Source organism: Amblyomma americanum, chromosome 9 (assembly GCF_052857255.1).
Source record: "Amblyomma americanum isolate KBUSLIRL-KWMA chromosome 9, ASM5285725v1, whole genome shotgun sequence".
NCBI classification, from domain to species: domain Eukaryota; kingdom Metazoa; phylum Arthropoda; class Arachnida; order Ixodida; family Ixodidae; genus Amblyomma; species Amblyomma americanum.
The window spans coordinates 96,906,678-96,933,805 of NC_135505.1; the positions used below are offsets into that span (position 1 = coordinate 96,906,678).

The 27,128-nt window shown below is 46.8% G+C and overlaps 1 protein-coding gene across 1 annotated transcript in view; it reads right to left on the reverse strand.

The window, feature by feature from the left end:
• The window catches only part of LOC144103825 (endothelin-converting enzyme 1-like), a 176,128-nt gene extending 150,361 nt beyond the window's left edge, over nucleotides 1-25,767 (reverse strand). Inside the window, exons 1-2 of the mRNA XM_077636526.1 lie at nucleotides 25,703-25,767; nucleotides 16,646-16,804 (exon numbers count right to left, since the gene is read on the reverse strand). The gene's annotated coding sequence lies outside the window, so the exon portion shown is untranslated. The remainder of the gene's footprint in view (nucleotides 1-16,645; nucleotides 16,805-25,702) is intronic.
• Between the last annotated feature and the right edge of the window lie 1,361 nt (nucleotides 25,768-27,128).

The following is a 27,128-nucleotide window of genomic DNA, read 5'->3' on the forward strand; positions in this document are numbered from 1 at the left end:
ACGTTTGTTGCCAACGCCGCTGCCGAACTGTTCAAGAAGTGTTTGTTCAGTTGTTCAGGTCCGCGTAAAAGAGCGTTTCTTTTGAGAAGCCGTTTACTTTCTTCCTCACTGCCGGATTGCGGCCACCTAAAGTGAGATTATGCAGGACACAAAAACAAAGTTCAGTACTCTCAGAAGAAACAGTTGTTCAGTTGTTATAGGGAGCGCTGCGTTGGTAGTGGTGAATTATTGCATCTACTTCATGCCGGTAGGGGCCGGAGACCGAGAACATGAAATAAAATAATACAACAATAAGAACGTGCTCTACTACACTTACCAGGCCCTCTTATATAATAAAAGGTTGTTTACCGCCTCGCCGAAGAGAATAGTATATATCAGCACAACCTTACTAGTAATCACCAATGAGCAGAAACCTGAAAGCTAACCAAAACAGCTGAGCTTATATTGAGGACTAGAGAGTGAGCTATGGAAATAACAGGTGCAAATTTAAGAGGAAGGAAGGTGGCAGAGTGGGTCAGGGAACAAAAGCAAGCTAATCACATCGAAGCTGAAATCAAGAAATAATGGCTATTAAGAGGGTGTGTAATGCGAAGGCAAGATAATCGATGGTGCTTAAGGGTCATAGACTGGATTCCAAGAGAAGGCTAGCGTACCAGGTGGCAACAGAAAATCAGATGTGCGGATTAAAATACGAGGTTTGCACCGACCCATTCAGTTGTCAAACTTGCACCAAAGCGGGTAAACAAGAGACATGTCACGTTAAGCGGCCGAGAGCCAGCAGCGACGTAGCCCTGGACGAGCGCTTCTACAATACTTATTCCTTTCCTTCTTGATAGGCGCGTTCGTCTTCCCGAGCGCTGGCGTCATTAGCCCTCTCCTCTGAAAGCATCGACCTGATGCTGACACGAAAACAGGGCTTCTCGAGAAGAGTTATGGTGTCCTTGCGCAGTAGGGATTCAGGAGAACCATGTGGACCGCGTCAGGCCGGTGGTGGCGTCGAGATTGTTCAGTCTCATGAGTGACGACTTCATGATTCATGGCTACGAGGCGTCGCAAAATACGGTAAGGACCGAAATAGTGGTGCAAGAGCTTTTCATTCAGTCCGAGTAGTCGGATCGGAGACCAAACCCAGACAAGGTCACCTGGGTGGCATTCCACATGCCGCCTCCGTAGGTTGTAGCGTTCCGCGTCCTGGCCCTGTTGTTACTGAATTCAAACCCGTGCGAGTTGGCGGGCAGCTTTGGTGCGTTGTACTCAGTTTGTAGCGTCGCCATTCGGATGATCGTCGACATGAGGCAGCATGGCATTGAGTGTTGTCGTCGCCTGACGTCCATAAACTATGCCAAACGATGTCATGTTTGTTGTTTCCTGTAAGGCTGTACTGTATGCGAACGTGACGTTGGGTAGGACGTCATCCCAGATTTTATGTTCCACGACCACGTACATTTAAAGCATGTGTGCAAGCGTCTTGTTGAGCCGTTCCATAAATCCGATAGTTTGGGGATGATAAGAAGTCGTCCTACGGTGACTGGCGTGAGTGAAAATTAGAATATTGTGCAGGATCTCGGAGCAAAAGGCAGCCCCTCTGTCCGTAATCAAAACTTGTGAAGCACCATGACCTAAGACGATTTGATGAACAACGAACTGGGCTACTTCGATGGCGGTGCTACTTTGAAGAGATGCTGTCTCCGCATAACGTGTGAGATAATCAGTGGCTACTATTATCCACCTTTCTCCGGAGCCTGGTGTAGGAAAGGGTCCGAGCAAGTCTATGCCGACTTGTTGAAATGCTTGCGAAGGCGGCTCAATGGGCTTCAGGAATCCGGTTGGCTTCACTGGCGAAAGTTTGCGGCGCTCGCAATCCTAGCATGTGAGGACGTAATGCGCAACTTCAGGGCCCAGGCGAGGCCTGTAGTACTTGCCTTGAATTCTCGCTTGTGTTCTAGCAACACCAAGATGGCCGGAAGCTGGTTCGTCATGGCAGGCGTGAAGAATTTCGCCCCGTAGGTTCACAGGGACGACCAGAAAGCATTGCCTCCTGTTGGCAGCGAAAATCTTCTTGAAGACAACACCGTTCCGTATGCAGAAATAGGGCAAAGCGTGCCTAAAGGCTTTTGGAACTCTTCTGCTGGCACCTTCAAGATAACGAATGACGTCGCAGAGATCGGTGTCACCGCTTTGATGCTCGGAAAAAACGTTGGTATATATTGCATTCAAGAAGACTTCATCGTCGTCAGCAGCTTCGTCCGGAGCTGCTTGCATAGGAGCACGAAATAAGCAGTCGGCTTCTGCGTGTGTGTGACAGGATTTGTAAATCACGGTTACGTCAAACTCACGGAGTCGAAGGCTGAACCTTGCGAGGCGTCCGGACGGATCCTTGAGGTTGGTCAGCCAGCATAGTGCGTGTTGATTGGTCACTACTTTGAAAGAGCGGCCATAAAAGTATGGTCTGAACTTTGAAACTGCCCACACGATGGCGAGGAATTCTTTTTCAGAGGCAGAGTAGTTGGCTGCTGTCTTAGATAGTGCGCTGTTCGCATAGGCAATGACACGTGGTTGGTCCCGCCGAAATTGAACTAGGACAGAGCTCAAACCAACGTTGCTTGCATCGGTGTGGACCCTTCTGTCTGCAAAGTCATCAAAGTGCGCCAGCACAGGGGTGATTGCAGGCGGCTTTGAAGCTCTTGAAACGTCAGCTGCTGTGGTAGCTGCCACTTAGACGGTACATGCGCCTTTGTCAGATCAGTAAGGGGGGAGGAAATTTGAGAGAAATTCTCCACGAAGAGGCGGTAATACGCACATAATCCAAGGAATCGACAAATTACCTTCTGGTCGCGCGGCGGTGAAAAATTGGCAGCGGCGGATGTTTTCTCGGATTCAGAAGGACCCCTTCTTGGTTCAAGACATGGCCTAAAAACTTTAATTCTCCGTATGCAAAATCGCATTTTTCGATGTTTAGAGTAAGGCCTGATGACGTTATGACCCGCAGTACCTCCTCAAGACGACGCAGGTGCTCCTCGAAAGACGGGGGAAAGACGAATGACGTCGTCCCTGTAGAGCGGGCAAGTTTGCCACTTTAAATCCGCAAGAACGGGGTCCATGAGATTTTTGAATGTCGCGAGTGCCGAACAAGGACCAAATGGCATCACCTAAAACTCGTACAAGCTGTCTGGAGTGATGAATGCCGTTTTTTCGCGGTCCCTCTCATTTACCTCAATTCTCCAATGTCCAGACTTCAGGTCCATGGAGGAGAATTATCTGGTGTTGCATAAGCTCTCCAAGGTGCCGTCAGTTCTGGGTAGCAGATACAAATCGTTTTTAGTGATGTTGTTTAAACGGCGGTAGTCAACACAGAATCGTAAGGTGCCGTTCTTCTTCACAAGCATGACAGGTGCCACCCACGCTCCTAGAAGGTCGAATAACGTCGTTGACGGGCATTTATTTCACTCGTGTGCCGATAGCCTCACGTTCTTTAGTGGACACTCGATAAGGCGACTGCCGGAGTGGCGAAACATTTTCATCTGTAATAATGCGATGTTTCGCATGATGCGTCCACCCGACGCGGGGCGACGACGCAAAGGCACCACGGTAGCAATTGAGCAGTTCGCGCACTTTGTCTCGCTGCTCGAGCGACAGGGTTCGGTTAATGTCGTAATGAACACCAGCAGGTCTATCAGGCTCAGTTGTTGAAGCAGTCGTTAAAGTGCACACACCTTGTTTCACTAAGAGCGTCAATATATGCCGTAGTCGTCCCCTTGTTAAGGTGTTAGTGTTCGTTGCTGAAATTTGTCAGAACATTGACTTTGCTATCTTCGAAGAAGACAGCCGCCCTGGCAACGGAAATTCCTCTGTCCAGAAGCAATAACTCCTTGCTTTTCACGACACCTTCAATTTTCCGTATGTTCATTGATCCGACGGTGACCTTTACACTGAAACGTGGGAGAATGGTAACGTGTTTGTATACAATGTGCAGCGCCACTGGGAGTACACTATCGACGAATATGGCTTTCTCGGTCGAGAACTTGACGGACTGCAATAGCAGATCAATCACGGCTCCGTTTTAAGTCGGAAAGTTCATGCCGAGTATGACGTCCAGGAAGCACTCGGCTAGCACGACGAACGTTGCCAACAATGTTTGGCTTTGCACGGTAACCTGGGACGTGCACGTTCCCGGAGGTACTATCAAATTTCCCCCTGCAGAACGTGTCAGTGGGCCGTCCCAAGCGGTTGTGATCTTTTTTAGTGCCGCAGCGACTTTTTCACTGAACACAGAGTAATCGGTGCCAGTATCCACCTGCGCGGTTACATCGGCGCCGTCGACCGAAATCTCTATGTCGGCTGTTGCTGGCATCTTACTGTGGGGATGTCGAGGCATTCGGTCTCGGCTGCTGTGCGTCGGAGTCCGGCATCAAGGAAAGTCGTCGTGGCCACGGAGGCGCACGTGAAGACATCGGCTTGTTTTGAGGCACGTTGGCTGATGAGTTGTCGGTATGGCTACAGGATTCGGCGTTGTGTGTGAACTTGCTTGCAGCGATGGAGGATCTTGTACAATTATTCGTTGAGCAGCCGCACCTTTAGAGGCTGCTGCATCTAGTTTTTTCTACGGGGACTCCGAGACTGGTCTCATCTTGGGGAGCTGTAGCGACTCGAAGATAGTGATGGAGACAAGCGGCCCTGCACTGAGTCCGCTTGCGAGAGGTAGTCCGCGATCTCCTGCGGTCTTTCTCCACACGTCGGACGGGAACAGCCGACGTGGAATCCTCGAAGGCCCATCTCCTTGTATAGGCGAGGCCAAACATATCCAACCTCGCCGCAATGGTAGCACAGCGGCTGATTGTCTGGCGCTCTCCAGATGTCCGTTCTGTGTCGTCCTAGGCGCTGTGTAGAATTCGACTGGAGAGGTTGACTCCGTGTAGCGTCGGAGGCAGGTGCGTCATAACGTGGATTCGCCTGGGACTGAAATAAACGACGGGTGATGGCGGCGTAGTTGAAAATAGCGTGCTGTGGCTGTACCGGGCCTGGGAGAGGTAGTGGTGTGTTCGTACTTGAAGCTTGTTGCACCTCCTCGCGAACAACATCTGCAAGTGTGGTAACCTGAGGCTGTACCTTAACAGGAAAGAGTTTCGCCATTTCTTATCGCACGATTCACCGAATAATCTCAATTAGAGATTCTGCCAAATTTATCGTGGCTCTTTTCACAGTGGCCGGGTGCATCGATGCTGTTTCGCGGTTGCACTGTCGGGCCCTCATGTCAAGATACTGACTTTTCGATGGAGGTCACCTAGTTTAAGAAGTCAGTTGCAGTCACTGGAGGACTTCGAACCAGGCCAGCGAACAGCCGCTGCTTAAACCCTTTCACCGGGGAGCTCATCTTCCTCTCCTCCGACATGCTTGGGTCCACGTGTCGAAAGAGTCTCTTGGTTTCTTCGACGCACAACATTACAGTGTCAATGGGGAGTTGTTGTCTAGACCGCAAAACCAGGTCAGCCTTCTCCTTGCGTAGCGTGCTATCCTTGAAGTGTTGGAGGAACTCGGTTTTGAACGTATCCCATGATCGAAGGGCAGATTCATTGCTTATAAACCAGGTCCTCACGTAGTCTTAGTCTTCGAGGGCGAAATAAACATTCCACATCTTGGAGTCAGCGCCCCAGCCATTGGAGATGGCCACCCGGTCGCATTGGTCCAGCCAGTATTTGGCGTCCTCGTGGGGTTGACCGTGGAAATGGGGTGGCTCTGGCTAGTGGTGGAACAGGACCGGCGGAACTGTAGCTGGAGGATTCATTGTGGTAACCCTTCGTGGTGGATTAGAAGCAGGGAGTAGTCCAAATTCGGGAGGTAGGCCTTGAAATCGACGACTGCCCTGGTGGACTGGCGTGTCTACCTTAGGTATTAGTCCGGGGCTTGAACTGCGGCTTAAAGGGGGCGTAGGGTACTTTAACGACGTACCGAGCACCTGCACCAGATATCACATAGGCGTTAAGCGGCCGAGAGTCAGCTGTGGCGTAGCCATGGATGAGCGCTTCAACAGTTCTTCCTCTTCTTGATAGGCGTGTTAGTCTGCACGAGCGCTGGCATAAGTATGGCAAATAACTTTGCCTCATAATGGGCTGAAATAGCCGAATGACGATAGCCGCAGCACCGAAGTGTTTTATCACCTAACCATTAGTTTCGATAGATAGACGTTTGAAAGCCGTACGTGTATTTGAGTGATGATTGCCAATGAACCGAATGGACGCGAAATAGACAATGGAAATTGAACAGCTTATAGGATACGCCTCCATATGTGCTCAAGCGGCGCGCTTCTCGCTGTTTGTTGTACGTCGGAAACACATGCGACAGGAGCGTTTTTTCCAGTGCTTTTGTTCGCCTGCCCCCCCCCCCCCCCCCCCCTTGAACTTAAGACGGCCAAGTCGCATTTCTGACTCCAGCCATTCATTGCAAGCCTTCTGTGATCTGTTCAGTGTAATGGGAGCAGATTGAGGATGACATTCGGTCCCACATGCCTGAGTGATCAGGTAATTTATGTAAATACATTACATATGTCGCCTGATTCAAGCAATGTCTGCTTATCACATATACTCAGGAGCCTAAATTAAATTTTAAAGGAAAGACATGAAGAAGACGACGTGGGTTAACTGAAGAATCAAGAAGATGAAGAAAAAGCATTCGGTGAGGTGGTGAGATATGATTGATGGAGAAGAGAAGACGACGACGACAAGGCTTACGTGGACTAACGCCAGGGCAATAAAAGGGTGAGTGAGACCGAGGCACGGGGCAGAAGAACAGAGAAGCGGTGGCTCCTGCGGGTCAGGGACACATCGGCTGGAAGAGAGCGGCGCCGGCTACTGCTCTGGTAAGCTCGCGTTCTACGGCTTCGCATCGTGGACTTCCTGCCATGCCTGAGCCTTTTCCGGGGAGTCAACGAAGGACGCTACCACCTGCTACGGACAGGGGGGTCTCCAGCGCTGTTGCCACCCATCCGGTTGGCGCTCCCAACGCCAAAAACACCGGCATCACCTCCACGGGCGCTTGGACCGGGAGCTTGTACGACGCAGCCTGCGACACCGCCAGCGACGCTAGCCCAAGCACGTCGAACGTCGCTTCGACGCCGGCTACTGGATCCATACAACGCCGCAACCGCATCGAACCAACCGTGAGCCCGAACGCTGACCACTAACAGTAGAACGCTAGTAGTACACGCGGATAGCAGGGTTCCCAGGTCGTGTGTGTTTATAGTCTTTGCGTTTTTTGGTTAGTTTTGTTAGTTTTGTGTTCTAGTGTGTACGTCACGTAGGGTGTATTAAATGCCCGTCTGTGTGTGTACACCTGTCGCCTAGTCCATTCTTTCGGTCCGTGTGTTCCCCACGGAGATTCGTGATAAAGATAATTGGCGAGCCTGCCAGGATTCATTACCTTTTTCTTTGTTGCTTTGTCTCGAAATTTTGCGATCTCTCGACGGCAGAAAGTATGGATTTGGCAAAAACGTTAGGGCTGGCGCTCAAGTTAGGCGATGCGTCTCTGTGACGAGGAGAAAGGAGAGGCAAAAAGGCAGATAGAAGAAAGGGCGCAAGAACGCGCAGATGATCGCGAAGCAGAACAGCGGGAAGAAAAGAGAGCTCGCGAAGCAGAAGAGCGAGATGAAAAAAGAGCTCGCGAGGCAGAGAGAAGAGCTCGCGAGACAGAACAGGTGAAAAGAAGGATAGAACGGGAGAAGGAGTATATTTTGTGGAAACAGGCGCATGTCGCGGAAGGATATGAGGAGATCACGGACAATGATCAGCGTTCCTTAGCGGGTACAGAATCTCCTAGACCGGCTAGAGTTTGTCCAAGAAAGCTGATGGCTCCTTTTGATGACAAGATAGATGATTTGGATGCATACCTGCAGCGATTCAAGCGGATAACTTTGGACAAGGCTGGGATCGCAGTGAATGGGCCACGGCATTGAGCATGTGTTTAGTCGGAGATACGCTGAATGTGTTTGGAAGGATGCCTGCTGCTGATTCCATGGACTACGATAAAGTCAAAAAGGCGCTCCTCTAAATTTTCAGGCTTACGGCAGAGGGTTTTCGTGAAAGATTTCGCACCGCGAAACATGAGGATTCGGAAACCGCTAAGCAGTTTTCCTAAAGGCTGACCAACTATTTTGATAGGTAGCTTGAAATGCCAAACACAGAAAAGAGTTTGAAGGGTTGCGTGACAAGCTAGTCAAAGAGCAATTTTCAGCGTGCTGCAGCTAAAAGCTAGCGCTATTCCTGAAAGAAAGTTGTGTTCATTGGCATAGTTCGCCGACAGTGTAGACCAATTCCTCGAGGCTCAAGGGCTAAGAAATTTGAGTAAGGCAAAGGAGGAAACCCAAAAGATCCTAGAGACATATGCGGCAAAACCAAGAGCATATGGCGGTGCATCTAAGGCGCCAGTAAGGTGTTTTCTCTGCGGCAAGGTGGGACACCGTGCAGTTGACTGTCGGACTAGTAGCGCTGCCCAAAAAACACAGGTTGTATGTCAAGGTTGTAAGAGGAGGGGCCATACTCTGGATGAGCGCCGATACAGAACGCCGGACCGAGCAGCATGCGTTGTCGACTGTAGGGTAGAACTTGTCACGCCACCCGAAGGTCCACAGCTGAAAGGAGCGCAAACGCCGCTGAAAATGAGGCAGTGAGTGGAACAGCCAAGTCGAAAGCAGCAATGCCGGTGCTGGTTCGGCAAATAGGGGACCGTCCTATGTCGGTGTTTAGAGACAGCAGAGCCAACACAGTCTTGGTTCGGAGAAGCCTGGTGAAGGACGAGGATCTTACAGGGGAAGCGTCGGCCGTCACTCTTTTAGATAGAACAGTAAGGTACCTTCCTGAAGCCAGGATTGTAGAGTCCACGCCATATTATACTGGGCAGGTAGTGGCAAAATGCGCAGACCAACCCATCTACGATCTCATCTTGGGAAACATTACGCGTGCAGGAAGCGTTGAAGACCCCGATCCCGAGTGGAGGATGCTCGACGTTGAAGAACATTCAAAGGAGGAAAGGCCTGCGACAGCTCAGACGGGTGCAGTTTCTCGTCGGCAGTGGAGACAAGAGCTCAAGCGACAGCCCGAGCAACGCAGCGTCCGCTCTCTACTCCTGTTGCGATGTGCGAGCGTAACACCGGGCGAAATGGCAATTAGGCAAAAAGAAGACCCGAGCTTGAAGGCCTGCTTCGAAAGAGTCGGGGAAAAAGGGAAAAAAAAAGAAGAGTCGTACGTAATTCGAATATGAATTGGTAATTGGTCTTCTGCATAGGGAATGCATATTTAGTTCAGGAAGGCTGGTCCTAAAGCTTGTGTTACCAAGAGATATACGAGATACCGTGCTACGCTTAGGACATAACGCCATTATGGCCGGACACCAGGGTGTTCAAAAAACGGTGTCTAGGATCACCGAGGAGTTCTTTTGGCTGGGTGTTCAGAGTGACGTTAAGCGCTTTGTTCGCTCATGTGACGTGCGCCAGCGCACAGTTCCGAAGAGAAGAGTGCGTCCTGTACCTCTGGGCAAAATGCGAGCCATCGACGTACCGTTTCAAAGACTGGATATTGACATTTGGGGGGTGGGATGAGGTATTAATAAACCCCGATTTCAATGACGACAGAAAATAACGTTGGAGCGGACTTCATAAGTAGAGCCAACTGAACAGCACTAAGTAACTCTGGGATGTATCTTGTTGTTGTTGCTGTGTTAACGTATCTCTGGGATTTACCTTGTTGTTGTGGTTGCTGTGTTAACGTATTTCTGGGATTTATCTTGTTGTTGTTGCTGTTGTTGGTGTTATGTGATTATACGAGGGAGTGTGTTGTGGACATCCACATGTTTATTAGGGACTCTGTACGGACAACGGCAGTGGTGTGTTAATGTTCCGAAGAGGCCGTTTGGTGTGCTGTGTTAGTGATGTGCTTTTGGTGTGTGCTGGACATCTGCGGTGTGTTGTGTACTGGGTCCAGAATCGCCACAGAAGATAGTCGGTTGGCTGGGTGGCTTGAAGCTGAGGATGACGTGAGCAGTTTTTCATGAAAAAAACTCTTGAGAGAGGGGGCGTTTGTCACATATATTAAGGAGCCTATATTAAGCTTTAAAGGAAAGGCTTGAGGAAGACGACGTGGATTAGCCGAAGAATGAAGAAGATGAAGAAAAGGCATTCGGTGAGGTGGAGAGAGATGATTGGTGGAGAGGCATTCGGTGAGGTGGAGTGAGATGATTGGTGGAGAAGTGAAGAAGACGAGTAGAAGGCTTACGTGGACTAACGCCAAGGCTATAAAATGGCGAGTGAGACCGAGGCACGGGGCAGAAGAACAGAGAAGCGGTGGCTCCTGCGGGTCAGGGACACATCGGCTGGAAGAGAGCGGCGCCAGCTACTGCTCCGGTGAGCTCGCGTTCTACGGCTTCGCATCGTGGACTGCCTGCCGTGCCTGAGCCTGTTCCGGGGAGTCAACGGAGGACGCTACCACCTGCTACGGACAGGGGTGTCTCCAGCGATGTTGCCACCCATCCGGGCGGTGCCCTCATCACCTCCACGGGCGCTTGGACCGGGAGCTTGTACGACGCAGCCAGCGACAACGCCAGCAACGCTAGCCCAAGCACGTCGAACGCCGCTTCGACGCCGGCTACTGGATCCAGACAACGCCGCAGCCGCATCGAATCAACCGTGAGAACGAACGCCGACCACTAACAGTAGAACGCTAGTAGTAGACGCTAGTAGCAGTGTTCCCAGGTCGTGTGTATTTATAGTCTTTCTGTTTTGTGTTAGTTTTGTTAGTTTTGTGTTGTAGAGTGTGTGTCACGTAGGCTGTATTCAATGTCCGTCTTTGTGTGTACACCTGTCGCCTAGTCCATTCTTTTGGTCCGAGTGTTTTCCGGGGAGATCCGTGACACTGCTACCGAGCGTTTTTCAAAAATCCTTGTAACCTGAGAGCCAGTTTTCTAACAAGCTGGGATCTTCGCCAGGATTTGCTTTATGTCAAAACGAGCACTTTAAAAGGAATTTTAACCAAAATAAAAACTTTGTTGCAGTGGGCTTTAAAAAGTCGTCTCTGTCAGATATCAATATTTTAATTGGAAAGCATTATATGGCTAATAAAGTGGTATATCCGGCCTTGTCTTTGTCCACGCCTGACGGTCCCTAAACTCACGTGACCTCATGTCGCCATCGGGAATGTCTACGTCATTAGGGAATGAATAAAACATCAAACCTCTCCCCAAGTGAGTTTTTCACCCAGTCCGTAGCGAACAGACGTGCATCGCAGGTCACTTCATAGAACAATATGACTTCACTGCAGCGCAATACCTCGCACGCTCAAGTGGAAGACTATAGCGCTAGGTTTGGGTATCGTCTTCTTCATCAAATTCGATACGGGTGGCGCGAACAGGTCAGCCTTGCTAGCCACTGCATTAGAGACGTACGCGAACGCTGCAGCAAAACACCCCGCATGCGCGATTTCACATCCACAGTACGTCAGTATTCTTACGTGCCCTCCATAATTTTTTTTCTGAAGTCTTCTTTTGAATATTACTTGACGGAGCCCGCCTACTAGACTAAACACGTTACGCCCACAAACACAAACAAGCATTGATAACAACTAGAAAAAATAAAGGCACAGACTGAATGTGACAAGGAAGGTAGTAATATATGCAGCTGCCATCCATCACTAATGAGTCTCCTGAGAAATCCTGGAGGTAGATAACGCGCAGATAGCGATTAAATTACACATTTTGGCTTAAATTGCAAAATTGAGGGTGGGGATTTTTTCGTGTGCATGGCTTCCAATCATTATTTCAACTTGCTATCCGCGCCAGAGTCTGATCTCATCCTATCTATTTCGTGATTATTCCTTAAACTGCTCATGAGATTTCCGCGGTGGTTATCCTAAATTTATTGCTCAAAACTGATGCAAAACACTCTTTTTGGCCAGATGGCATTCCCAATGCGTTCCTGCAGCATTATGGTGAATGCTGCTAAAAATACTTATCTTGTATGACCGAATATTAACTGACCGTTCATTACCAAGTGATAGGAAAACGGCCAGAATTAGTCACTGGAGACACAACATCTATTAACAATTACAATGCCTTATAACTAAACTCAAAAGCATGCAAAACTATACATGATCGTGTATCTTATTTCTTTGTGCTAAATAAGTTCCAAACTATACCTCTACATGACTTAAGGCAAGAATTATTTGCCAGCGAGGGGAAAAGTTTTCCCGTATCACAACGCTGTCTTCACGTACGTGCACTTTTTTATATGGTGTGTCGTAATTAAGGAGCCGCCGCTCCCTTTGTGTCACGGCGATGGAAATGGAGGCTGCTACGCCTCCTGTGGAACCCGGTGGGTCGGCAGCGGCCACCCAGAGGAAGCGCCTGTACACCCTGAGTGTCTCAAGCAGCGAGTACACTGCTGTGTACTCGGCACCAAGTGATGACTCCTCGGCCGACGATGTGTTTGTATCCTTCGTTATTAAGAATCCCAAGCGCAGACTGCGCAGACAAGCTGAGTCGACGTCAACGACGCGCTCAAGAACAAAAACGATCATCTCGGCCCGAACTGCCGATGCACATACAGCCTTCTTGCCATTAGGACCAACGAACAACTTGAAACGCTAAGAGGCAAGCCATATCTCTGTATCTTGAATGCCTCGTACCAGGCGGAATTAAAGACGTTAGAGTGAACTCCCACAAAAACATCATTGCCATTGGTGTCATGAAGCGAAGCACACTAGACAGTTCGGCAGCCATCACCAAGCTCGGCAATATGAGTGTACACTCTTTTATTCTCCAAGACAGCAGAACCATGATGGCGCAATTTACAACGCCAACATTTCCTCTCTGATGACGGCTTAATCAAGTCGTCAACCAACCGCATTTCTATATTACAAGTTCAGCGTCTTGGAATGTCTACATGCAACAAGCTGACCTTCAAGGGTGACAGCTTTTCGTCGTACATGAAGGTGGGCAATTTCGACACCCAGTCTGTCCATTCGTACCTAAGCCGCTACAGTGCAGAAAATGCATTAGAATTGGTCACGTGAGCGCATCTGTCACAACTCCATCGTGTGCCCAAGATGCTCCGATCCACACAGCGGCAACAGTTTCCTCGCGGCTGCGTTGAAGAGCGCCAACTAGCCCTCGCCCTCCCATTGCCATGGCCCTCGCGACAATTCCTCGAAATACTGCCCTCGCCTAAATACTTACAGGGCGGTACTGAAACTAATAGTGCGAGACCATTCCACCCACACAGAAGCTCCTGGAAAGGTGCGACGACGTCGTTCGCGCCGCCCAAGGTCGTTGGAGGAAACAATCATCTTTGAAATGAAGACCTCACGCTGCACTGCAGTTTGTCCGCCTCCACCAACATCCGCACTAAATCAGAAAAGCCCCGCGTCTGGTGACACGCGATCTGCTGCCTGAGATACAACATGGCCACCAGTACGAAAAGCCTAGAACGCACACTGCGTCAGGTACGTTGCCGCACCCCATATCTGCAACACCTACGACTTATTAGGGCAAAAGGCACGATTCGAACCATGACCAAGACATAGAAGTGATTGCAATTCTCCCTTCATTGATGAATATCATGCGTGCTCTACTTTCCAGCTTGAGCACGCTAGTAGCACACAGCGCATTTTAAGTACTGGACGCACTACATCCGGTTCTTGCAGCTCTTCAATAGGAGACACCGTGGCTCCCCCGGAACTATCTTTTCCAAAGAAAGTCAAGCAAGCTTTTATTTTTTAATGGAATGCCCGCGAAGTCCAGTTCCGTGTTTAAAATATTCGGCACAATGTGTATGGAAACATTTTGAGGGCACTGGACCCAAGATTGCTCCTCCATCTTCCATGTGGCATAGCGCGTCGCGAAGCAATATGGCTGTGCTGCCTATGGCTCGGCGTTGCCTTCACAAATCAATAAGCTTTGCGGTTTGGCATGGCCGACAGCACTTCTTGTGTAAACTGACTGCGAAGAGACAATCAGTCATCTCCTGCGTGAGTGTCCTGTCTTTCTGAACGACAGACGTGAGCTGCGTTGTGCCCTGGACCGCCTTGATTCTCGCCCTTTCACAGAGGACAAGATCTTCGGTTCCTGGTCACAACAGCCGATGCCATCAAGGCTTACAAGGCACTGTTTTGTTTTTACGAATGACTGCTTTGATTTACAGATAGTGACTGTGTTTCTCTTTTCTTCTTTTTTCCCTTTTTAAGCCCTTCATTCCCTTCCCCAGTGCAACCGGAAGCCTTCCTGGTTAACATCCCTGCCTTCCTTCTCTCCCAATCTTTCTCTCTGCCAGCACAAAGCTATTATAAACCATGTATGATTTTCACGGGCAACAAACAAAGGTAATTAGACAGAAGCTATATTTAGGGGGTTTAAAAAAGGATTAACACAGCTTCGCATTCTGAAGTTTCTCACAATAGAGGTAACGTATTAAAAGAAGCCACACTACTCGCATTGATTGCAGCTTACCTAAAACGCCGTTGCCAGTTAGTGGCAATAAATATTAATTCCCCTCGAGTTCCTGATGATTCTGGCATTTCCCAGGGGTCCAGTGATAGGCCGCTTTTTAATCTTTATCATTGACATTTCCTCTAACCTTTTGTATCTATCAAATGGTACGCTGGCGATTGTGTGTTATATCGAAACGTTAAAAGTCCTGAAGATCAAGTAAGCGTAAATAATGCTTTTACGAAGGAATTAACCTGATGTGATCAGTGGAAATCATCTATGTTAATTGCGATTAAACAGCGTTCAAGCATGTAGCCAAAAACTCCAGTCCTATATATTATGTCTAATGAAATAAAATAATGCTCCTAACAATAATTTTCTCGCTGAAGTAAATAAGTACAAGCTGGTAAGGCTTCTGGCCTCCAATAGCTTCTCCTGGAGAGAACACTTTAGTAACATCACAATTTATTGCCTACAAATATCATTTTTGCTTCGACGTGCTGTGAGCTCACCACAGGTAGTGCACTTTCCTCATCTATAAAACATATATTCGTCCAGTTTTACAATATCCCTTTACCAGGAGTCCCTTGACTAAAACTAAAGCTAATATATCCCAGAGAGCACAAAAGAAAGCAGTAAAGTTTATTTGTAACGCCTTTGGTGGTAAATCCATCTCCTGTCTCCTAATCAAAGTCGTTTGCTTCCAGACTCTCACAGAAATCCTATCTCAAGTAAAATTCTTTTTTGAATTAATCAAAAATAATGCAATCTTGACACATCAAACATTATATTTGTTTCCTCTTCGTATACCACAAGATAAAAGCGCTGTTTTATTCGCGCAAAAAAAAACAAATGAATCAACTCCTATAAGCGCCCCTATTTCCCCACAACGATTACACAGTGGAATTATAATAATGCACCCACACAAACTTCCCTAAATATGTTTGAAACCCACCCCTAGTTTCCTTGCAGATTTGCACTCTACGATATATTCTGATATTTTGGTATATATTGTGCCAACCCTGCTGCGGTCTTGTAAAAAAATTGCACTGTTAATAAATGAAAAGAAGCAAATAAAAGGCATATTCTAGGTTTATTTACATTGGATTGCGTAGCAGTGCATACTAAGTTAAAACCTACAAATCTAGAACTTTATAATTCGAACGAGGCTTTATTTATAAAGTTTAGAGATCACTTGATTATTTTAATCCTTGTGTTATGCGCCTACATTTGTATTTTTAAAGTGGCATGTCTAATGTTTGATGATCTCATAAATGGTTTGGCTCTCGAAAAGAAGGTTAGCAACATTTATAAAATATTCGCAAGTGCCTTCTCGATTTGAAAATGAGGGGTCATTCTACCGCATCTGTTGAAAACAAGACAGCAATTGATGTATATCGAACGTAAGTTTTGGGTACCTTGGCAGACAACTTTTGACCCTAAGAAGTCCTTAAGTTCTTTTTGTAATAATCTTCCGGAGGAATACAACATTGTATCAGGACGTGTGAGGCTAATATACTAAGTGATAAATATTCATTTACAGTGTTCAAGTGCGAAATTTTGTCAGTCCCGCATTTAGCCATGAGACATTTTTGCACATCTACGTATGCAATGTTTCATTTTCCAAACCGCCATGACTTCGCTCATTCGGCAGCACTGCTTCGCCTGAGGTAGGTGGTATTCAAGCAATAATTCTTTTCTTCCATACCGTTATGTACTTTACCCTCGCATAAAAGGAAATTTTACCTATACGTACTCTTCTCTACCGTGGTTTTATAGGTTTTTCAAAAAAGAGGAAGTTTTTGTATGCCCAAAATATTTTGTCGTCAGAACATATCACCGCCTCCGAGAAGCTTCTTTCCGCCTGCAGATTTCTTTGCAATCAAACAGTGGTAGATGCCACGGAATCTTCTATTTTATCTTCACTTCTGAATGCAGCTCACACGGCGCAAAATTCAGTCCAGTTGTGCACAACGCTAAGCACGAATGTAATTATTACACGTCAATTTTTAACACCAATATAGTGTGGCTTACATTGCAAAAACATTGCAATTATTTTATAATGCATTGAACGGAGAAAAAAAAGGCACCTAGAGAAGCAGTACTGCAAGTTTCGCATGGCCGGTAGAGAGAACGAATCCATGTGAACATGCGTCGACGGATTCAGTAAAAAATTCCGTCTAACCTGTTATTCTCAGTGGTAGCTCCTCTTCTAGCTGGTCCAGAACTCCACGCCACCCGCGAACGGACAGTGTTTGCAAGCTCACCCAGCCACCGCAGGCATAGGTGAAGAAATCGTCGCAGGGGTCCACACTCCGGTTGGTAAATTCATTGATAAGTGCAGCTGAAAAACAATATTCAATTGGACACAGTCGCTGCAAAACGTCCTCCTAAATGCCTCTCAAGTAGGCAGAGCAAGTCACCGCCGTATGCGCATACTAAGGCGAAAGCCTCTAATGGCTCATGCTGCGTCCGTCCTTACAATCTTGCGCCAATGGCCTCCGAGATCTCTTCGCCTAGCGAGCTTCGGGGTAATCTCGGAGGCCCTATAGCACCACTGGTAGTTCACTCCGCATGCGCAAGGTAGCGCCACGGCGCGCGCGTCACTCCCGCGCGAGACGCCTCGCAGCTGTCGACCGAGTCGGATAGCGAGCAACCTACCTCCTAGCGCTCGCTTCAATGGAGTCTCAGAATGAGGGTAAACGCAAGTACTTAACATCTTAACCACACGTCAGTGACACAAGCAGCAACACCGCCCTAAAGGTTTTCGCCTCACAGCGCTTTAGGTGAACAAAGTGCCCCCCTGAATTTTTTTCTCTATGTGAGCGTGCTTTCAGCCATTGTCACGAAATCATCTAGCAGAGAGCTATGTCTTTACACCACCATAAACCAGAAGTGTGCCCACCACATAGTTTTTCTCTGACGTCCAATTAAGGAATCCTAGGCACCATGTTGTATTTTAGAGCAAGAGATATTTCGAATATCCCCGAAATGTTTAAATGGGCTATATAAATACCTTATGGGCGAAATACAAAGCAAAAATGATGGATGGAATTTCATTTGATATTCATGATGAGGGCATCGCGCCACAGCAACGACAATCGTAAACGTAAGGCGCAAGAGTAATGTGCTAAAATTGCATTAATAATACGAAAAAATTTATTACGACTGATAACTGACCACCACACGCGCACATTGCAGCTGTGAAGAGGAATTATCAACACAGACGTAAGAAAAGTAACGCTCGCCTTCACATAAATTGCGATGGTTTGGAGAGGTGCATACGCTACACGTGATATTGCACTTTTCTGTTCTGAAACGCGCCCTTATGTACCTGTTAGTTTTATCCACGCATTAATGTTCATTATTCCACCACGATGCCTAAAATAATGAAAGCAGCTTCGAATAAAGCTATTCACTGGCACCTTTTCAAAGCCACGGATCGCCACAGTTGCTAGCTGGCTCAGCAGTTTCCGAATAAATTTCTTACTTACGATGGAATAAAACACAGACACTTTAGATTAAGCAATCAAATACGCGTCAAGGCAGAATAATAGACTAGCACAGTGACCTGCAATTGAAATTCATATAGCAGACATCGACCACAAAGCTTAAGAACGTTTGAAGCAGACGTTTACGAGCATTAACTGGAAAGAACAGAGAAGACAATGCCAATAACACTCTTTCGCCACTGATATTCCATTCAAAACTAATGAAAAAGAGAGAAAGCTAGTATGCACGATTTAAAAATCGCCGCTTAACTTCTCGATGACATTCGTTTGTCACGACTATACCAAACATTAGGTATCGCTGCATTCGCGTCTTCAGACTCGCAGATTAATCACTCTTTGTCACTTCCTTTAAATTGTTTACGGCCTACCTCGTACACAACCGAATAGCATCAAACTCATTGCACAACAACCTCAGTTTCAAACGCGGATAGGAAGGAACCTCCACTTTCAAATAGTCAGTCCTGGAACGCTAATTAATTTCTTGGTGTCGCCGCGAACACGTGTACTCTTTGTTCATTCTTCAAAGCTGCCGGCGCGCGTCTTATCGCTCTGCTGCAAAACGCATCCTTATTTGTCCACATTGATCGCATTCAGGCGGAGCTGATTTTATGTTGTTCTAGAGGTCTCTAATGTTCGCTATCACCTTTAAATTGAGCACGGCCGAGAGCTGCGGGCACCGACGAGCACCGAGCACGCTTCTTGCTACGGTGGTCGAGCGCTTTAGTCGATTGTGGGCTCAAGTAAGCTCATATAAAGAGTTTTATTTAGACGCCACTTTCGCTATCTTTCTGCTCTCCAGATTGCAGTCATCACTACGTGACATCTGGTTGAGGGGCTGCGTACCCATCTATGTACCGGACACCCCCTTCATGTCGTGATGCTAGCCCTTTGCGCTGCGCAGCGGAGTACGAGCCAACAGTTCACGGAGCCAGTCCAGGAAGAACAGCCTGAGTTCGGGACACTGCCGGACTATACCCGATAGAGAAAAGACGCTGCTACGAGCACCACTACATCGCAAAAGATGTCAAGCGTACTGCTGCACACGTGGGTGTGGCCAATTTTCAATGGATCCCGAGGTGAAGACCCCTAAGAATGGTTGCACCAATTTGAGCGCGTGGCTTTACTCAAGAATAGAGCTGATATGAGGCCTAAAATAGGGCTCAGCACGCACGTGGTTGTATAACCACGAGTCGTTCCTAACGACAAGGGGGCTACTCAAGAACTAACTTTTCAATGTATCCACCAGTGCCGTGAGTAAAGAAAGAGCCGAGCGACTCCTTGAGTCCAGTATCCAGCTTCTGAACGAGCCCGTCCGCTGTTCCATCAAAGAAGATGAAGCGCCTCTATCACGGCGCTGGCCCCAAAAGAACAGAAGAAAAGAAAGTTCAGTTATTAACGCGCTGCATGAAACAACAGCTCTTTGCCAGACTCGTCCGCCAGCCGCCAAAAACAGTCGAGGAATACATGCAAGAAGTTTGCACGACCGAGAAGACTCTCGATGTCTGGATTCGAGTACAACCGCCCTGATTATGTCTGTGCAATTCGTCTGGACACGACGATCACCACCAGCGAAAACTTGAGGGAAGGTATCCGTAAAATTATCAGCGAGGAGATACAACGACTGCTGCCAACATCCCCACAGCCTCAAGCAGCGACCATCATGAATGTGCTGCAAGAAGTGCAGCAGGCACTTGGCACCGCGACTTCCGCGGCTACGCAAACCCCTGGCCATTATTTACACCAACGTGGTGCGCAGCGAAAGGCGTACTCCCGCTCACTGTCAAGTGCCGTATACACTGCCACAAAAGATCCCAATCGCCCGATCTTCCAAATAACTTGCAAACCCCCACAAGAAAAACCGACCCCTGGAGGGCCCCTGAAAAGCGCCACCCGCTCTGCTTCCGTTGCGGTCAACCCTGCTACATATTTCGGCACTACACCTACAAAAGAATGGGCTTGCGTGGCTTCTCAGTTGATACCCCACGACTCCGTCTCGACCAACGGCCACGGGATATCGACTAGTACCTCCGTCGAGACGATTACGTGTCATTTAGCCGTCTCTCCCGCTGACCATCAGCGCCCATGATACTTTTTCAGTCACCGGGTTGCATATCCGCATCGGTTATTTGCGAAAGTTTCCCCTGCTCCTGCAGGGAAAACTAAAAGACGCAACCTTTGGAGGTGAGGTTGTTCACCAGATAAACGACTAAGTACATGTCCGACCGCGCCGCATGAAGATGCCGCATCCACTACCTCCACGCCTCACATGAATACGAGCTCAAGCAAGAAGCGGCCGGATTTCAAAATGACGCGCCCACCCAGAAAAGCCCCGATTACACGCCCTACTCACGATTCACATAGCCGATGAAGCCGTGAGCCAACGTCGAGGACGACCTGCAACGCAGAAGCCAGGACATCTGACTTATAGGTGGCTATCGACAGCCTGAAAGCCACTGCTCTAGTCGACACAGGCGTCTATTATTCAGTCATTATTGGAACATTCGAAGTGCAGTGGAGGAAAGTCACGACCGCCTAGGATGGCCCATAAATTTACACCACCGAAGGCCACCTCATCACGCCTTTGGGGCGATGTTCAGCGCGAGTGACCGAAGGGACACACCTATTCTGAGACGTTCGCAGTACTACAGCGATGTTCCCATGACTCGGCATCGATTTCCTTAATGAGCATTTGGCATTCATCAACCTGCGTTTTTCAAGATATCGAGGGCGGCTGTGGTGTTGGTTGGCGCCGAAGTTACAATTAATCGGGCCATCCTGCGCACCACTGCACTCTCCGTAAGTTCGGAGGGGGAGGAGCGACAAACTTCTCCACCCCGCGTGCGAAAGATTGTGATTCGACTGCTGACCGGCGATAGGGGCCACGCCTGATTAGTCGTTGACCGGAGGCATGAGGCGTAGGCAAGTTCCGTAGCGAATTAATTTAATTAGGCAAACAACAACCAAGTAATACAATATGCCCGACAAGGTAGCGCCGTACACTGACGTGACGCAAATAACACAAGCACCAATTGAACACGTTAACACAACAATTAACACATAGAAAAACATCAGGGCGATTGCTATACAAAATTGTTACGAGACGGAAATACAGTACAAAGGATTACAACGAGAAACACAGAAAGCAAAAATACAAAGATAAAAGAGTTCAAGTGAGTGGTGAGAAACGATGGCTTAGCTGTGGAGTGGCAAGGTCCGGTCGCAGGGAGCGTCGGGCTGCGGTTGCTCGTCGCGGGGCTGATGGGGGCTTGCGGATACGGGCGAACTTAGGCCTCGCGTCTTCGGGACCACAGTCGCCGCGCTCTACGCGTCAGATCTCCGCCTAGGCTCCTTGTCGACCACTTCCCTGGCTGACCTCACTCACGACCGCACGCACCGAAATCTCCAGACAAACTGCCAGCGCGCGGCGTTCCCGACGCCCCCTTCGCATGGCAAAGAATGAAAAAAAAAACAGCACAGGGAAAAAAACTCTTCAGGAGCCACGCACAGAGGAATGCAGCTCCCAAAAAGAAAAAAAGAACACATGGAGGAATGTCGAAAGAATTCGGCACAATGCCTTAATCCCACGAGGAGCCATTGGGGGCCGCGAACAGTGCCGGGGCATTCAATCCGCTTCTGCTGTTCGCAACACGTGCAAGCGCTTGCCACCTGTATGGCAACAATGCTACGAAGGGGGGGGGGGGGAGTAGTTTTGAGTGACCACTCCAGCGCTATGGTGAGAATGCCGTTCCCCCGCGGTGGAGGGGGAAAAAGCTGTCGACGCCGCTCCGCGACATGTTTCTGGGAAACAAAGGTCAAAACTGGACAGGGCAGGCATGAACTTTGTGACACAACCCCCACGAAAAGAATTATATTCTCAACAACATTAACAAACAAAACAAAAATTTCTTGCATGCACACACGCTCCTGGTGGACAAGCCACCTCAGATGAATGACGTGCACATCACAGTCACCAGCGCGTACGACCTCGTCGTATCACCAGTTTTCCACGAAGGCTCGCTGGATAGCGCACCGATACACGCCTCACGCACTGCCACACCTCACGCAGTCACGTCCCAGTTAGTCAAAACAGTTCGACACTGCACATTCTGTCGTAACAGTCCAACACTGAAACACGACTACACGCCAACATCTTGCGCTGCATAACATTTCAAATCACTACCAACAATGCACAAAATAACAATAAAAAGAAATTTTTTTACTTATTTTATTTTTTATTTCCACAATAATGCAGACCCTCATTTGAGTCCAGGCAGGGAGGGCAGAAAAATACATTCACTCAACACAAAAACAGTTACATCGTAAAACACAGAACAATAAAATTGTGCAATGTTGTACATATATTTAAAATAGCTCACAGAGTGCCTTGTCAAAATCAACAGCCGATATCACCTGCAGAGGCAGGGCGTTCCATTCGTCAATCGTTTGTGGAAAAAAAAGAAAATTTAAAGGTGTTAGTATGCGCGAAGTATGGTGCTAAGGTGTGATCATGATGACGACGAGTTCTACGCGTTTCTGAAAACTGCACATAGAGGACTGGAGAAATGCCTAGGTTTCCATGGATTAGCTTGTGAAGGAAGGTTAGGCGGGCTATCTTGCGTCTGACGTGGAGTGGTTTAATATAATTTGCTGCCATTAACGAAGATGGGGAATCAGTTCTCTTGTGTCTATTAAATATGAAACGTACTGCGCGTCTCTGTATTTTTTCTAATTCTGCTATGTCTTTTTTTTCATGGGGGTCCCAAACGATGGCGGCATATTCAAGTTTTGGTCTTATAAGCGTATTATAGTCCAATAGCTTGCAGCTGCTAGGTGCGCCCCTAAGTTTATGGCGAAGAAAACCAAGTTTACGTAAAGATGAGGATTTAATGTGGTCTATATGGTCATTCCATTTTAGTTGCGAGTTTATTACAATACCACGATACTTATACCTTGGCACTTCTTTAACCGGAACGCCATTAATGCAATAGTTGAAGGAAAACGGATTTTTCTTCCTTGTTATCCGCAAGAGCACAGTCTTCTGAGTATTTATTTCCATACCCCATTTTTCACTCCAGGAAACGACACTAAGCAGAGCATTATCTAAATGTTCCTGGTCAGAAACGGAAGATACCGGAGTATATATCATGCAATCATCGGCAAACAGAGCAATCTTAACAGCTGGGTTAATACCGGAAACTAGATCATTTACATAAATTAAAAAAAGTAGAGGACCAAGCACACTTCCCTGAGGGACCCCAGAGGTTACAGGGAGCGGAGGAGAACAACTACCGCCAATCTCCACAAACTGCGTCCTGTGTTGTAGATAAGCTGCAATCCAAGCAATGAGCGGAGGTGGTACACCAATGAGCTTCAGTTTTAAAAGAAGTTTGTTATGTGGCACCTTGTCAAAGGCTTTGGCAAAATCTAAAAATAAAACATCAGTTTGGCCTGACTTGTCTAAAGCTGCACTGAAATTATGAATGGCTATTATCAGTTGGGTAGTAGTAGAGAATCCTTTCCTAAAGCCGTGCTGAGCAGGGTTTAACGCACCATTACTGTTTAATTGTGCAAGTATATGATTGGCAATAATATGTTCAATAAGCTTACAACAGGATGTCGTTAGAGAGGTTGGGCGGTAGTTGTTTACACAGAGTCGATCATCATTTTCATAAACAGGAATAACCTTCCCTGTCAGCCAATCAGGCGGCAAGGAGCAAGAAGATAAGGAAGCACGAAATATTTTGGACAAAAAACGAGACAATGATTCAGCATAGCGCCGCAAAAATGCATTAGGGATGCCGTCTGGGCCGGAAGAAGACTTCGTTTCTAATCGGAGTAGCATTTCAATGACACGCCCATCAGATACAATGTCTAAAGGTTCAAAGGGATCACAAAGAAAACCGTCATTTCCATTTCCATCAGCTGAGAATACAGAGTGGAAATAATTATTAAAAGCTGTGGCAATGCCCACTCTCTGATATGATTCCAAAACTTAGCAGGGTTACTTTTTATGAATTCCGGGAGGCATTCTGTGAAGTACCGTTTCCTGGCAAATCTAATATTCGAAGAAAGTTCAGCTGCCAGTTCTGCTAAAAGATCTATGTTTGCCCGTTTCGAGCGCTTCAGGTGCTTTACTTTACTCTAGTTAAGGGTGAAACTGGCCGTCCCAACGCGTTTAGTTCACCCCATGGCTATTCACACCCGGCTGAGGTAGTCTGTGCCAACGTTATCTTTTCCCTTAATGCTCTCGACCACGAAGTCGTACTCCTGTAGGAGCAGCGCCCAGCGAAGCAACCGTGAAGCAGTCGCCTCATTTGTTCTAATGCATCGGGTCGATTCTTCTTTGAGATTAGAGTAATGCCGCGAATCTTTGTACTGTTTGTTCATTCTTCAAAGCTGCGGGCGCACGGCTTTGTCGCTTTGATTGCAAGACGCGTTCAGATATATCTAGGTTAATCGCATACAGGCGAAACTGATTCTATGTTGTTCCATAATGCTGTGGTTACTTTGCACGCCGTTTCCCTAATGATCGCTTTCAGCTTTTATTCGAGCATGGTCGAGAGTGGCGAACATGCTGTTGGACGTTCCGAGCACGCTTGCTGCTACGCCACCGTCGAGGGATTCAGTCAATTGTGGGCTTAAGTCAGCTCAAATAAAGAGTTTTGTTGAGACGCCATTTCAGCTGCCTTTCTGCCGCCCTGATTGCAGTCGCCATACGTGACAGTATTTTTTTGCAGACAAGATTGTTCACACCTCTGACCACGTTACTTTGAATGAAAAAATGTGCTGCATTTTCTCTCATGTGTAATTTATTCGTTCTAGTTTCCTTATGGTTGTATTATTTATTATTTTATAACAGTGTTGTAATAATAATGTTCAAATTGTTCTCTTGGCATCACAGTATATATGCGAAGCCCTCCCCCCACCCCCTTCCAAGCCTCAATGGCACTCTCATTAGAGCATTTGAGCATACTAAGTAAATAAATCTCCGGCGAATTATTATTTAGCCGCGAAGGTCCACTGTCTATTTTTCAAAGCCTATATTCCCAAGTATGCAAGAGAAGTTTTTGAAGGGAAGACCGTTGCCCGGAGTGTTTTTTGAATATTTCATTACAGATTGTTAGAATGTATTTATATTACGTCATATAATTACGTTTAGTGAAAATTTTGGGTTGTGTGGGTACTAGAGTGAAAGCTTTCATGAATGCGTCAAGCAGCATTTTTAACGAGTTTCAGGTAGATTTGCCGCTTTCTTAGGCATGTGTGTTGTCATATAACGTTATTTGAAAAAATGTAATTTCTAACTCTCTTTAGTTTGATACTTTAAACATCCTGTTTCTATACGTCGTCGCAAGTTCTTTTTTTTTTTGAAGTGATTAGGTGGTATCTCGTCCAATTCCTTGTCAGCGCAAAGGGGAAAACAGTGAATGGAAGATTATTTAAATGAACAATACTGCTTCCGCTCGCTGCGCAAAATTTGAGAAACAAGTAATATTATTCGATATTTTACCAGTGCCTCCACTCGAACATCATTTAACTTTATATTGTTTTTAAGATATCTGATATTTTGCAGCGAGGGTATTCCGTGTCATGCAAACGTGCGTGTGACTAAACAAATTTTGTCTGGAATGTTGTAGGACACCTTTAGTTTTGAAGCTTCTATGTAGCCTTTCTTTGAGGCCTCTTTTATCAGAAGCACTCATTATCTCAAGAATGTTAAAATACCTTACCTCTGGCTTCACATTCAGGACTTTTGCAGACTAAGTAATTGCCTGAAACACAGATGGTGTAGGGTCCAGATGTGAATACAACTTCACTCATGTAGCAGAAAAGAAACACAAGGGCATCCATAAATAACTGTTTTTTCTAAGTCCTATGCACTGAAAACAGGTTTGTAGGTATCTTTTTTGAAATGAGAAATAAATTGTCGAAGAATCAAGGCATTTGATACGTAAATATCTTGTGCTCACAGCGTGCTTAAAACAGTGTGATGTAAGCACGGAAATATTTCCGTCACTGGTGGCTTCACTTATCGGACCGGAATATTGGAATTTTCCTATCTGAATTCTATTATTATTGTCCTCATTGTTTTCATTCAACTCTCATTTTCTAGCAAGCACTGAGTTACCGTTTTCTTTAAGCTAATATTTTTGTTCAAGATGTCTAAACTTCGTTTCAATGCGCATTTGATATAAATTCTTTAATGCTTCTAACTGGTACTTAAAAACACTCAAACTCTCATATTACGAGTTAATTTAAGCTTTATCATTGATTGTGGCTTGGGTTAACTTTTTCGAGAAATGTTAAGCATTATTGATAGCTCTGGACAAACCAATAATGAATAATTACTTACCGCCTTCATCGTAAAACTCTGCCTCAGAAAGGTCCAAATTTAGTGCCAATATTACAGTAAATGCCAATATGAAGCTCATAGTGGGTAATATTGGAGCTGCATCCAGTGAAACGGTTTCCTGAACGAAAACTGAAGAAAAAATGTGGAAGCGTAATAAATAAAAAGCGGTAAATTTGCCATGCTAATTCTTATAAAACCATGAGGCTTAGGAAAAAGGGTTCATACTTGTTATCGCTCACGAAACGACAATAACAGTGACGCTTAAATTCATCACTTCTTTATAGTTTGTATCACAGCATAAACGAGGGTAAAATATTACTGCCAGTGCATGCTAGAATAAATGACTGTGACATTCACCTGCTCTGGGCTTGGCTCTGGGTTTGGCTACAAAATTTAAAAAAAAATGCGGTCTGAGGCAGAAGCGTCGGCTTTGAATTAAGCTGTCGACTTAAAACATTTTTCAATTGGGCCCGCGAATAACCTTTTAACTCATTAATGCCAATTTTGTCCAGGGGCAACTATTTGAAGAGTATTTTATTTTCTGAGTGGCATCTTGCGCGTTCAGTTATTTAGCTCCAGTTTTGCAAACTTGAAGAAGACTGCGCCTCAGCAACTGAAAAAAAGAATACAGCAAAATCGATTCATGCTGTACAGCATAACGCAATTTGGACTCTACTAGCAAAATTAGGCGCGATTTTTCAAATAATGACTACGTCAAACGCTGCTTTTGGGACACAGGCAACATTATTCTCGAGTAAAAACGAGAAAATGTTTTATAGTGTCATCACGCACGGCGTGCACAC